Source organism: Manduca sexta, chromosome 18 (genome assembly GCF_014839805.1).
Source record: "Manduca sexta isolate Smith_Timp_Sample1 chromosome 18, JHU_Msex_v1.0, whole genome shotgun sequence".
NCBI lineage: Eukaryota > Metazoa > Arthropoda > Insecta > Lepidoptera > Sphingidae > Manduca > Manduca sexta.
In genome coordinates, this window is record NC_051132.1 from 6226669 (window position 1) to 6238667 (window position 11999).

Consider the following 11999-nt stretch of genomic DNA (forward strand, 5'->3'; position numbering starts at 1 on the left):
AATGCATGCTTTCGCATTTGTCGCAGAATAAAAATTAATACAAACTCAAAATATTTAAAACACTCCGCTAAAATTATTTGTGTTCAAATTATGATAGGGTAATTTTGTACGAGAACCTTCGATTTTATTTATTTCTCGTAAAATATCGTAGTCGTCGATATGTTTAGTCGAAGAACTAAATATTTTTTCTAAATTTATTTTTAAATTATACACAAATTTTCGATTTATGTTTAATCTCAAGAAACCAGAAATTCAGTTAACTATGATACATGCGTATACAGGTTACACACTGCAGATTATAGGTCCACAAAGAATTCCAGTCCAATCCCAACTCATATTGTAATTCCGCTTACCCGAATTTTGGCCACAGTGACCAGAAGATATTATAGTGCACAAGCGTATGCGTAATACCTGTGCACTCTCTGCTACTTCACTCTTATAGTGCAGTGAAATGACAATCCGACATGACCGGAGAGAGATCAGGCGCAGGACCAACGGCTTTACATACTTTCTGAGGCACGGGGATATCACACCGTCAACTGACTCTCAATTGCGACTAAGCAATTATTAAGACGGAAAAACCCAGTCATAATTATATTTTTAGGACCCGGGATTCGAACATAGGTCTTCAGCGATAACTATGCCACCGAGGCAGTCGCTCTATAGATATACTAATGTCGTGGTAGGCCTTATTCGTTAATGACATTATCATTGTTGTTTGTCCCGCCTTCTGTATAACTAGAATTTCCTTTCATACATTTGCCACGCGTGCTCCATCTAATGATGATGTCTCATATGAGACTTTTCGGTCTCGTTAGTCTCAGTTCATGAGTTTGTGTGTCATTGTGATTGCTGGATATGGCAAATGTCATGCATATGACCTTCTTCTTTGAGAAGATAGATCATTGTGCGTAAACAGCGTTGAAATTATTGTTATTTCCAAAAGATGCAAAGATACGATAGTAATGATAAAAACATCGTATAATGATTTATTTTTATTTATTTTGGAAAATAAACAATTATAGTCAGGGGGCCCTATTCCTATTAACTGCAAAAAGACGGATTTGCCCCTATAGACGTATAGGGGCAAATCCGTCTTTTTGCAATTACGGGCGTTCTATTCAAAGGACAACTGGAAAACAAATAAGGTAAACCAGTAAAAAAAAGCCCTATCTATCAAAGCTGTCCTTCGATATCTCTGATGATGTCTCTTCTGATGATGATGATGATGATGAACTATAATAATAATAATATCAGCCCTGTATTATATACTGTCCCACTGCTCGGCACAGGCCTCCTCTACTACTGAGAGGGATTACGCCTTAATCCACTACGCTGGCCTAGTGCGGATTGGTAGACTTCACATACCTTGTAAATTCCTATAGAGAACTTCTCAGATGTGCAGGTTTCCTCACGATGTTTTCCTTCACCGAAACTAACATTTCACTCTAACTATACATATTATTATACTCTACGGTTGATAAAAGACTGCACAACCAATATAATTGCCCAAGATATATAGGTATAAATAAGTAATATAAATCGCGTATTTCAGGGAATAGTAGAATTAGTAATAATTTCTAACGACCCGTTGCAAAATCTATTCACATAGCTATGTGAATTATTGAAACCCACTTAGTTATCTGTTATAGTTATGACTACTCATTAAAGTTTATGGTTTAATACCCACCATATTCATACGGCTAATATTTAAACTGGTTTAAATAATAATACGGTTAATACCACCGGTGGAATAAAAAAACAATGAAAGAATATTACTATTGTGTGGAAAAAATAATAAATACTTTCTATCTCATAGTACAATACATCGTTACTGGTTTTTAATTGGAATAATTATATTTAATCAGGAAACAACATATTTTTTATGACATAAATCAACCAAAATCATTCTACGTTTGTCTATTTGCATTTATCTATGTGTCTCTATTGTATTTCCGACGTCCATGGGCGACAATGACCACTTACCATCAGGTTGGCCGTTAGCTCGTCTGCCTACGGAAGCAATAATAAAAATCGGTAGTATTTATGTTATATACTTTAGTAGTATTAGTAGGTGACGTAGTTGTAATGCGTACGACGAATACAAAAGTCTTGTGTTCGATTTATGGGTCAGGCCAAAAATAAATAAATGCCACAGGTATTAATTTCTTTTACCTTTCTAACCTAACATTACCTTAAATTTTTATAGATCAGCACCCACGGCCAATGGACTGTTTGAACCTTTTGAAACCGAAAGTATAACATATAGTTTGGTACGGCCAAATGATTGGAGTATAATAGGCCGTCTGTAATACTTTTATTTTCGTACACTAATGCCGTTACCGCACTTTCTCCAAACATTTCGTAACACCGTTCAATTGAATGTCTGTTCGTGAGAAGTTACCTAGTACCCTGGTATTTCTCGTTGCAGTTAGCAAGGGTATTAAAAAATGAATCGATATCGACATGTTGATAGACTCACACTGACGACTGTTGTTAAGTCACATTGTTATACAAATTCATAATAGGTATATAACAGAAAATTGTGTTAGTTACACTATTTATAACTCAAGAACAGCTGATCGATTTGGCTGAAAAATGGTGGGGAGGTAGCTTATATACCAGGAGACGGACATGGTATACTTTTTATCCCATTCCCACGAACACGGGACGTGACATAAAACGTGATATAATGAAACGAAATTTGGTATGGAGATAGTATAAGACCCTGGGAAGGTTATATGTAGGCTACTATCTGGGGAAAATATATAGTGGGACTTTTATCCCGGAAAACTACTTCACGCGGGCAAAGCCGCAAGTAAAAGCTATTTATACCATATAAATCAAAATTTCCACAAATAAAAAAAAAATACTAAAATTTTGGGATGTTATAATTGCATAATAAAATCACATATCCTGTTACATAAGAACGATAGCTTGCATTCAAATACATTAATTGTATAACGCAATTACCAAAAACAGGTTTTGTAGGAAAATTTTATGTATCCAATATGTTATTTGGTACGAATAACTTTCTTTCAACTTTCTCTGATATATAACGATGGTCTTATATTATGAGAAACTTCTGGTATTCCATACTGGTACCCTTTAACACGGGTTATAATACAAACATTATATTATACGGAAAATTCAAATAAACTATTCCATTCGCGTCAAATTAATAACAAATAGACAAATTAGAATAAAATTTGACATGCTTACAAATTAATTTTTTGGGTTTATTCTGCATTTTATTCCGAAATAATGGATTCGGACCGTTAATTAAAAAGCATAAGCTAGGTACACTTATGTGTGTGTGGGAAAATTCAATAATGGCATCTTTTGAAACTAATTGTAAAAGTTTCGTCAAACAACCAAATCCAACTTCCATTTTCATTCGGAAAATGCAATAACTTTTCGCAATTAAGGATGTTTACCTTTACAACTTTAACTTTAAATATGTTCCCATAACAGATGTGATCGCTAGACGCTGAGTGGTGGATTTAAACACGTTATTTTGAATTGGTAATTATTGTTAAAATCAATATTAAACAAAAATGCTGTAGTGGCCGTATTTTATGTTTTTCCTAACATTTAGTTACAAATATTGATAAATATTATATCGACAGTTAAAAATCTAATTAAGTAAATGACATTATTTTTTCTAAAAAAATTAACTAGTTTAAAAAAAACAAAGAAAAAGTGCTGATTTTAAATATGTATGAACCTTAGTGTCGCAAAAAATGTCGCCTAAGTCAATAAGCCTTTCAACCGTCGATATACATGTACTAGTAAAGAACAATTGTTGATTGTAAAAATGATACGACATTGTTTTTATTATATATCGTGTATCCTTCGTTGGAGGTCCTTAAATAAATAAACATGTCACATAGAACCGACATGCTAATTGTTCGACTCTACATAGAATACCAGCTTCACGACGCTGTCGCACCGCGACTTTATTTGACGAAAACTTTAGCTAGTGAAACTTTCGGTACACGATAATCGTGTCAGCATAGAGTGAGATAAGAATGATTCTTAGATCACTAAATGAATCATCTTATATTTTGAATATTGTTATTATATAATTATAAACTGTATCTACACCAATACATTGAATATTGGCTTTTGAAATTTAAACATCTTAAACAGCGTTCCGTTAGAATTGTTTAATATTGAAATATTCTCACTATTATCCCACAAAATAAAGAAAGTGGAAAGCACCTTCTAAAGCCTAAAGAAACTTTTTAAAAGACAAAGTCGAAATACAAAGCAATGAAGCAGTAATTGTCAGTACTTAATGAAACCTTAACTCATAGTTTTCCAAAAAACAATAAGGCACGTTTATGGGACTCGCTGACCTCAAAACAACCTGTTGTGTGACGTCACGAAAGATACCAAAACACGGTAAAGCAGTAAACACTTTCACTATGAATGTCCGGCTCCGGACACACTCAATGTATTTACTTCAGCGACACTTCTATTATCATATAGTTCGAGAGAGCTGTATGGTAAAGGTTTTTGACAGTTAGAGTTAAAAGTTCGATAGTTCATACTACTCGAACCATTTCTTTTATCATTTGACGTAATGTGCCCTTAAAATTAGTCAATGGGAATTCAAAGGATGCCTAAAATACCAAAAATCGAGACTTAAATACGTGACGCATAACTCAAATTATAATTTAAAAAAGATCATGCAAATTGTAAATAACTTCTTTACCTCTCAAGCTGAACTACAAAACCTTTTTTCTATTTCTGTCTACTTACTATACTTATTATTCAACAAAGCAAGCTCCAACGTATTTATATATTTTTATCTAAATTCTTACTAAAATTATAAATGCGAAAGAGTGTAAAAATTTTTGGGTGTTTGTACGTTTGTTAAAAATAAACAAAGTACAACTGAACTAATTTGGATGAAATGGCACATGGATAGACTATGTTCTTGTTAATACATAGGTTACTTTTTATCACGGTAACTTGCTCCTATGAGATGCAAATTCTTAATCTTTTTTTTTTAAATTGGTAGCGCTGGTACAATGCGTCCTACAGTAATTTAGGGACTTGTAGCGGAAAAAAATTCAAAGTCGCGAACAACACCTAGTACTCTATGTAGTATAACTTTTATAATTATTCAATTAACTTAAAATTATTCCGTCGTTTTTAATTTTGATATCCAAATTATTCCACAAACCAACCGCTTTCTTAGGAAACATTAAAAATAATTAATCATATTTTATTAAACGAAACTTTAAAGGGAAAGTTATTACGCAAATAAACATACATTTTACGAAGACTACGAAATTGTGTTTCTTCATTTATTTTTTTCATCCATTCGCTACAGGAATACGAAATATATGCATTCAATATCTGGGACGGATTTATATTTCTTTGACAATGTAAAATTCATTCGACAAAATTGGCAAAGAAACGCAACATTTATTATCATTTTTATTTCATAATAACTTCTTATGTTTGTATGAAGGCTACAGTCTTCGAAACTTCGAGAGAAAATAATAATATACTTAAATAACCGCAAGAAAATCCGTAAATAGTTTTATTTCAATTTTATATAGTCTAAAAACTTTTAAGATTATAAGATAAATAAATATTTATACACGTATCCATTTGCCGTAACCTCATTAGAGGCCATAGTCGCGATGGCATTCTGCAATCCTTAATTAAAAACAATAAAATGTATGAGAATGACAAATCCTAACGATAAGCCCATCGCTATGATATGTAATTGCCGTACATAAAGTTAGCGTTAACGATTGGAGCTAAGCATCTTGGCTTGCCCCCGGGATGAAGTGATCTTATGTACTGTCAGACCATAAAATTTATTTATGGTTCCAAGCATTGCATAGCTATTCAACATTTGTATAATGTTACATCTCGGTGGAGTTAAAATTATGGGAAAGTAAAATTGCAAACTAATTTAGGAATTATTTCATAGATTTCGCCAACTAACGAAAAATTATTTCGTACAAATAAGTTGGCACATTAAAAATTGTTAACAAAGTAAAAATAAAATTATTTAGGTACCTCGTAGAGTTTTTAATCATTTCACTATGTTTGTTATTAGAACATTATTTCAGTTATATTTTATACCATACAGCTTACATTATATACATTCTGATTTTAGTTTCTAACATTCTCTTTACATGTTCCCCCTATCGTAAGGTTTTTTGTCATGTAGAAACCGTAATTACGAGCCTTAGAGCTAGGTCGCGTACAATAAGTAGGGATCCGAGAATATTAATGGATAATATTATGCTGTTGAGCGTTAAGTATGTTTTAATGTAAAGTCGCCTCGTTATTTCTACTAGTATATTTTTTATTAATTTATATTAAGAGTGACGATAGCCTAGTTGAGTGTGGAACGGACTACTGAGACGAATGTATGGAGGTTCGAATCCCAAGGACACACACCTCTGTCTTTTCTAAAATGTTGTGTACTCTTTGTAAATTATCGCTTGCTTTAACGGTGAAGGAAACATCGTGAGGAAATCTGCATACCTAAAAAATTCTCTATTGAAATTTTGAGGGTGTGTGAAGTCAATCCGCACTACGCCAGCGTGGTAGACTAAGGCCTAATCCCTTTCCGTAGTAGAGGAAGCCCGTGCCCAGAAGTGGGACAGTATATAATACAGGGCTGGTATTATATATTTTTTTTAATGTGCTAAAATTAACATAACATTCAGTATGGTAATATAGTTAGTATGTATTATATTCCTTTGACGACCGACCAATATTTTTTTGCGTTGACCTTTATTATATTAATTTGTAACCAAAAATATAATTGTAAATGTAGACGAAAGCGCGATGCACACCGTTGTGTATAAATGTTCATTACCTTTTTTGTCTAGAGCTCAGTTCTGTACCAGTCCATGGTGAAATTCAATCATTTGAATTGCATCTGATTAATGTTGATGTGCGCGTGCTCAGTGCAACATAGCTTATAATAAAACTATTTTGACTAACGAAAAACTTGAAAAAAAATAGAAATATATAAAAGATGTAATTGACCATTAATAGCAAACGTTAGCCTAGGGTTTCTTTCAGCCTTTCCTCATCGGAATATCATCACTCAGGTAGTTAAACAAATCAAATCAATTATTGTACTGCAAGGATAGCACGTCACTTATGTTAGGGTCTATTTGTCCTCACCGGTGATGATCACGAAGCACACTTGACATTATTTATTTTAAAATAAAGGGATACATTTTTCCTTTTACCGGCCAGCCCGAGCTGACCTTTTATAGTTACATAACGCATTGCTTTTTAATTTCACTTCTAGTACTAAATACCTGTAAATGTGCGTAGTTATATTAGTAAATCAATTATAATATTAGAATATTATATTTTCATTTATTTTGACGTATCATAAGTGCAACTATGTTCGCCTACGTTAATAATAAATTATTTTATTTTATTTATATTTCAAACTGCATATGTTTTCTATCTTAATACATTTATATTACTCTTATGTTTTCTATTACTCTTTATTAATTCATATGTTTTATACTTATTCCTTAAAAAGGATTTGAATATTTTCATAAAATTAGATTACATTAAGGCTTTGAAAAACAAAGAATATGCGACCCTCCCCTGCAACCCTACTCCACCCAGCTACAACTACAACTATGTCGGTAGAATCCATCACTTACATATTTTTGTAAATGTTATTTGTTACTGTCTGTAGCCCTTTGCATATCAGTCCACTTTCTATTACTATATATTGTAACAGACTAAAACAATGAATACTACGTTACTACCAGAATATGTATTTAGGTAACACCGGCCTACCATTATGATTTTGAATAAATATTTATAAATTATCTTTGGATTTTTCTAAGCAGTTTGTCCGGAATTTATTTTAAATTTGAAACCCACTAATCCAGTATTTGATATGAATGCGATTCCAAATGTCTGCAAACAGGTTTAAAAAACGGATACCGTTATCAACGCCATACTTATTATAATTTATTATAAATCAGCAAGGAGTAGATATCATAATTAATAACATGATAACAACAACGAAATTATTTCAAATTTTAAGTTTAAAATGTGACATTTCTATATTACATAAACCTGCCCCATTCTCCATCATTATGCACTCAGATCGAATTTATTTTTTTACAAAAGTATTTTCATAAAATATATCTATGAACACTCTACCGATAAGCATTAACTTTAAAATATGCTATCTCTACTTTTGTTAAGCCTTTACTTTGGTTAAGCTAAAATCGTTGATGTCTCATGCTCTCCTCGTCCTGAGCAGAGATTCATAACTCGTTAGCCCTCAGCATGGCCGCCTAATTTCAAGGGCTGCGAACGCCTAAAGCATTCAGCCAAAAGTCCGGTGTGTTTGTACAAGCCGGCCCTTTCCAAGATAACAAACGTAGTCAGGATAAAAAAATAGGTTTAAGATATAAAAACCTGTTATAAACACTGCTGATATTTTTTTTATTTTAGTTTACCCTTTAATCCTTTAAAAACAATTGCCATTTAACAGATGTCTACTGTAATTAACACATTTGTTTAACTATAGACTAACAAGGTAATAATCAATTAAGTTGACATGTAGCAAACGACATATATCGTATAATAGGAAAAACCGGTGGTATCAAAGTATGCCCCGTAAGTGTGCCTCGCGGCCGGACTGGTAACCAGTCTAGACTAGAACTAAATCTACCCTGAATGTACTAATGTTTAGGAATTCAAAATAAAATATAGGTATATAACCTACATAAATTCATTTTGACATCGCGTTATTCAATGAAACCTTCGCGTCTTTAATTTGCTAACATTATGACAAAAATCATACAATAATAACGAATGTTTTCACCAAAAAACGTGGTCTTACTTTTCTGTTTTTTTTTATTATTTTGTAGTTTGATACGAATATAGTGTGCTTTAGTGTATTTCTGACTGAATATATGACGTTGCCGCTGCGACGAAATGTCTTAAAATAGTGGTAATAAAAAGTTATTTCATTTTAATTTTACATTCTACACGCTCTAATGCTATCGTTAGAGCGTGTAAAATTAAAATAACTTTTTATTAATATATATTTTTTTTAAACTGACCTTTATTTATTTTACATCTACAGTTCGAGTAATCTATTGCAAATTATTAATGTAATAAGATAAGTATGTGGTTTCTTTTAGTAACGCATCGTTTAATTGAACCTGTATGACCTTCGTGATGCTGCAAAATAGAAAGCTACGGAAAACATAAGCTGCTATTTTGCTTACTACCCAAGGACAAATATAGCTCTAGAGGATAATAAACGTTAGACTGAAATACGTAAACAAAAGATAAATTTATTTAAAGTGTTAGACGTTTTAAAAAAATATATATAAGAGCCAATTTTAGCTAATGTCGCAATAGATAGAGCACAAAACGTGCGAACTTTAGACATAAAATAAGAAAGGCACACTCCTATCCTTGTGTTAACTATGTCAGAATAATGCCAGCTGGAAAGGCAGAATAAAAAATCTGTAATTTGTCATTAACATTGGGCGAAATACGATTTAAAATAAATGTAAAAAAATCATTTGGTTGCTTTCTTTTTTCCTTGTATTATATTGGCAATTAAGTGCATTGTACTTTTATAGAAGTAAATATACATTTCAGGGCATAGTTTAGAATCGTGAAAAGTAATTAGTAATTTTACTTTTCACTTTACTCACGTAAATTACTCAATTTAAGTACCTATATTAAACTTTCCTTTAGCCAGATCAAAGAAAAATGTAGACATTACCAAGAAATGATAAGCAGTTCAACTAAACCGAGAGATTAGTTTTTTATTTATTCTATCGACCTTATTTTATTGTTCCGCTCTATTTCTATTTTGATTCTTCAACGGATTCAGATTATTTTTCTTTGTATTCTCAATCATAAAGTTTAACTTTTATACGATCTGTGATATTACTGTGTTAGGCTTAAACGTATTATTTACTTTGTCCAATTTTCATTCGATCTCATGTCGGCTTTGAGTCAAAAACTTAAATATTTGTGTATGCAATTTTATCAAACTCATATATTTTATACTCTATGTGTGTCGCGATAGAAGAGTATTAAACTTGTCCAACATCGAGCGAGATTAAACTAGAGACACCGTTTTTTATGGTTCTGTGGCAAAACAATAAATCTTAACAATTTTGACTCGTTCTTTCATTTGTGTAAAGATAGGCATTTCTTTCAACACCTCGGCCCATCATATCTGATAATGGAGAGAGCTTTAAAAATATAAAACCATAAATGAAAAAAAAATTGACGCCTGCTATAAAAATTAATACTTTTTATAGCAGTATCTTCAATTTTGTATCTAAGTGGTTGTGACGTTGCTGATTTAAGCATGACTAGCATTTTGGAGTCCTCTTGTTTACATTTTTCATTTTTTCATGGTTAGACCATTCAGTTAGTATTTTAGCTTCAGTGAAAGTCAAATGTCTCTCAATTAGTTTGGATGAGCATATGCGATCGAACTGTGCTTTGTCAACATATCACGACCTCGCGATTTTCATGTCTAGGGTGTTGACTCGCTTTCACTATATTTTATTTTTACTTTCGCATGCGTGAAGTGCTTCGATAATGTCACATTAAAATCGTTACTGTATATACAGTACCATTAATGATTGCAGAGATGGATGCTTGTTGTAAAGTTTTAGTTGTAAGTGTTGAAGTGAATTATAAATTGATCCGCTTTGGAGTTCAATAGTTTGTGACTCGAAATTAATTTTAAGTTTAATTGCAAAGAAATTTTAGTTGCAAATATTGAAATAAATTATAATACTGATGAATTTCTGTATGTAAGATTAATATAACCTAAAGTAATTATTATAAACTAATATTTTATCTTTAAAATACATACCTATTCAACTATATTTTTCTAACAACTTACTGTACTTTGTACACAATAATATCATAGATGTTGTTAACAACGATCATAAAAGTGAAATTATCGAACCTAACATTGGCAGACATAAAGTAAATTTCGGAAAGTTCATAAACAAAAACTTTCTTTATTGTTAAATTCGGCATTGCCGTCCCGTCCCTTTTGAAACTGGTTGAATTAAATTCACTGATGTCACTGCAATGAGTGTTTTCACTTTGTTCGTTAAATATAATTATATAAAAAGACAAGTTAGAGTAGGAGGTATGATATCTACACAATATGTAAGTTCAAACTTGACTTTGACGTTCCTTCCTTTGATACGTCTATTGCACTAACCGCAAATAATAAGTTAGTAATAGTAAATTCATCGAATTAGCAAGCTGAAGTGGCAGGGAGCAGGACACATAGCTCGCACGACTGATTGCCAATAGGGCAAGAAGGTCCTGGAACGACGAATTGGCAATCGCAACGTTGGACCCACAAGGTGGATAGATGACCTCATAAAATCGCAGTAGGTCGCTGGATGCGGGCCGCTATAGGGCGATCTGGCAATCTTTGGGGGATACCTATGTTCATTAGATGACATCCTGCGGCTGACGATGATGAATAGTAAATTCTCTTTTTTTGTCAGTAACTCTAGACGATATGCTAGTTTTCTGCGTTTCTTATTTATATTTAATTGTTGTTGTCTTTATTTTTCTTGTAAGTTATTTGTGTTATGGTGTTATACGAATAAATGTTTTTGTATTGTATTATAAAGTTATAATTATAGCAAGTGAAATTGAAAGGTACAGGAAAATAATTTTACTGAGTGATATATTGGTTTATGAAAAGGTTATGAATTGTAGTATAATATTACTATATTATTGAGCTATTGATCAAAATACATAAATTTTTGTTGCAGCAGTTTTGGTTTAGGTATATGGGGAAAAAAATATTCTTTATAATTGGATATTCGCCTATTAAGTTTATATTTACTCTAAATTTCAAATTAATTAAAACTCCTTGCTAAAAATGTTAAGTTTCAGAAGAAACTCAACATTTTTAGAAATAATTACAAATTATGTTAATAGTTCCTCATAATAATTTTGTT

The 11999-nt window shown here is 31.9% G+C and overlaps 1 protein-coding gene across 1 annotated transcript in view; it reads left to right on the forward strand.

The window, feature by feature from the left end:
- LOC115453262 overlaps positions 1–11999 on the forward strand; it is a 33363-nt gene that overhangs the window by 5497 nt on the left and 15867 nt on the right. The gene's annotated exons all lie outside the window — the stretch shown is intronic.